Source organism: Echinops telfairi, unplaced genomic scaffold (assembly GCF_000313985.2).
Source record: "Echinops telfairi isolate 266 unplaced genomic scaffold, ASM31398v2 ScPeMD7_60;HRSCAF=208, whole genome shotgun sequence".
Lineage (NCBI taxonomy): Eukaryota > Metazoa > Chordata > Mammalia > Afrosoricida > Tenrecidae > Echinops > Echinops telfairi.
The window spans coordinates 42,061,907-42,065,110 of record NW_022103958.1 but is presented as its reverse complement, the minus strand read 5'-3'; the positions used below and the strand labels follow the sequence as shown (position 1 = coordinate 42,065,110).

At 44.2% G+C, this 3,204-nt stretch overlaps 1 pseudogene; it reads left to right on the top strand.

The window, feature by feature from the left end:
* Window positions 1-220: 220 nt before the first annotated feature.
* LOC101648597 lies at window positions 221-1,345 on the top strand (annotated as a pseudogene).
* Window positions 1,346-3,204: the final 1,859 nt, after the last annotated feature.

Sequence of the window (3,204 nt, the reverse complement as noted above, 5' to 3'; positions counted from 1 at the left end):
TCACATAGACCAACAGCAGCTTTTAACGTGAGATTCATAACATCTTAACCTATTAGTTTGACAATTGAGGAGAAAGATGGTTTCTGATGTCCAGATAACAGATCTTTAAAGTCCCCACAATAAAAATGCCCACATAAAAACCTACAGCAATGAGGAGGGTCTGGAGACCAAAGGAGGAAGAGCTGTGGGGGGAGATGGTTGCAGAGCAGCCTTGAACTGCATCATGGAGAATGGTGTAGCCACCATGGCTAATGGGATGAGACTTGGCTAATGGGATGAGTTGAGTCTCCTGTGATCAATCTGGGAGCAGTGAGAAGCCCAGCACAGGGGACATGGTGTCCCAAGACTACTACTTTGACTCCTAGTCACACTTTGGCATCCATGAGATGCTGAAGGAAGAGGTGTGGACCCTCTCACATACTGCCATGTTATGCAACTGACACCTCTTTAAGGACAGGGTGGCGCTGGTTGTGGACTCAGGCACGGGCATCCTCTGCATGTGCACCTCCAAGGTGGAGGCCACAAGGTCATTGGGATCCAGTGTTCCAGTATCTTTGCTTATTCAGTGAGGCTCAACAAAGCCATCAAGCTGGACTATATAGGGTGGCCATCATCAAGGGGAAGGTGAGGGAGGTGGAGCTGCCAGTAAAGAGGTGGGCCTCATTATCAGCAAGTGGATGGGCTAGTGCCTCTTCTACGGGCCCACGCTGAAAACCATGCTCTATGCCAGAAACAAGGGGCCAGTGCCTGATGACCTCATCTTTCTTCTCCTACAGAGTGACTCTGTACGCGATCATGCCCATTGAGGACTAGCAGTACAAAGACTACATGATCCATTGATGGGAGACTGTGGAGTAGGACTTTGACATGTTCTACATTGTGACCATCAAGGAGCCCCTGGTGGACCCCAAGTGGCTAGTCACCAACACCTGCCTCATCAAGCAGATGAGCATCTATACCATCAAGGTGGAAGACTTGACCTTCACTTTCCTGTTCTAAATGCAAGTGAAGTGGAATGATTGCCTCCACTCCCTGGTGGTCCACTTGAACATCCGGTTTGTCCACTGCCACAAGAGGACCTGTTTCTCCATGGGTCCGGAGTCCATGTTCACACACTGGAAATAGAGGGTGTTCTATGCGGACTGCAAAGAAGGATGAGAAGACTTTCGGCTCCCTTGGTATTTGGCCCAATGCCAAGAACAACAATGACCTGGGCTTCACTATCTACCTGGATTTCAGGGGGCAGCTTGGTGAGCTCTCCTGCTCCCCCTACTACGGGATACACAGAGGGTTTCTGCTGGCTTCTCTGGCAGGTTCAGGAACCCTATTCTCTGAGGAGAAATAGGGGCAGAGGTTCAGGGGGTACACATTATGACTATGTTTTTCTTTTTTGTGTGTGACTATCTTTTTCATAACTTATGTTTTTAGATGGTTGCCTTTGCACCAATAAATACTCGGCTGTGAAACAAAAACAAAGACAACAAACAAACAAACCCAATCTCACAACAGGTTAGTTTCTTCAGTGGCTAATTTTCATTCTTGGAGATTTGGATCAATGGTAAATTATGAATGAAGGCCCCTGTCACCTTCCAGGGGTCTGGTAATCTTGATGCAGGCTGGTAGGCGCCAAGTTCAAGACATCAGTCTTTTCCCTAGGTCCAATATAGTCCATCTTCCTGGGGGGAATTCTTGGTCAGGCATTTCACCATTTCAGTACAGTGGTAAGCATATCTGTAGATGACAACACTTCATGTAGCCATGGTTAACTGTCAATAGCATTTTAAAGTGAAAGACCTGATGGGAGTTCATTACAGAACCAGTGCTATATAAAATCAGAGGGAATGTTAGACAAAAACATCTCAGAACACAATGATTAACCTTATATTTTTAATTAACCTTATTTTTTAAAAGTTTCAGGTATGTATGAGCCCCTAATAAAATGTTAAAAATAAATAAATAAATAAATAAATAAATAAAAATTAAAAAAAAAAAAGTTTCAGGTATAATGTCAAACCATCGAATAATGAAGGTTTTAGATTAGAAGATAAACTCAAAGGAAATAAAGTTAGACCAAGTTAGCCATTATAATAATGATGAACCAATTAAGTATATCTTTACCAGAACACAAAGCCTCATCTTTCTTTTGCAGAGCAACTGGTGGGTTTAAACTGCCAACCTTGTGGCTAGCAGTCCAGTGTATACCTGACAGTGGCATCGGGGCTCTTGTTCTTTAAGGAAGCTGTTTTTTCTTTATCAGGACTGGGGGTGGGTGTGGGATGGGGAGGAGATCAAAAATCTCAAGACTCAATCCTTGTTCTAGATTTCTGGAAAAACTAGTTTTACTTCAAAATTTCTTTCATTCTTTCAATGAAACACATCCTGTATGATCTAAATCCAGCTACTTGTCAGGATGTAAAATTTAAGGTTGTTTTAAAAATACAAACTTGCTTATTAATCTGATAGGCAAGGATCTGCCCTGGTAAGGAATGTTACAGGAAGTCTCCCCCTACACCAACCCCCATGCTCAATGTAAACAGAGCTCAAACATTTAAGACTCCAATCTGTGCAAAGCAACAACGTACGGACTGCAGTTCTCAGCTGGACTATACTCCAATTCACTCCACTTCTCAATAGTGCCTTAAAATCGATGCCATTGGATAAATTATTGAGATTATCACTGCCATGGCCTTACCACCCAGGGGGCTGATTGCCAATGATTTTCTTTTCTTTTGGCTTGCTTGTTTTGTCATAAAAAGATAACACGATTGCTAAATTAAACCAGAGCTGTTCATAACCTGTGGACAAGCAGATGGATTCTGGGCTCCCACTTAATTCTAGCCCCAATCCAAGGACAGTTCGTTCTTGCAGCATGGACCCGCTCCATACCGGCTTTCATGAAGAGATCACTGAAGATAACTTCACTGCGCTACAGCAACGTGCGGTGAAGAAAGCAGTGATTGTGATGACGTGTATACATATAACTCTTCTTAAAAGCGGTTTTGTTAGCTAGCTTAGGTACAGGGGGTTGTCCCTCCCATGCCTGCAAAGGACCTCATAGAGGGGGTTGGAAAGAAATCAGGCAACCATTAGACACCTATGAAGACCCCAAACTGAGCATGCTCATACTCAAGCCCCCAAGCCAGGTGGGAGGTACACCTGGGCGGCCATACTAAACCCAGGCTCATGACATCACCCAGGTGGGCC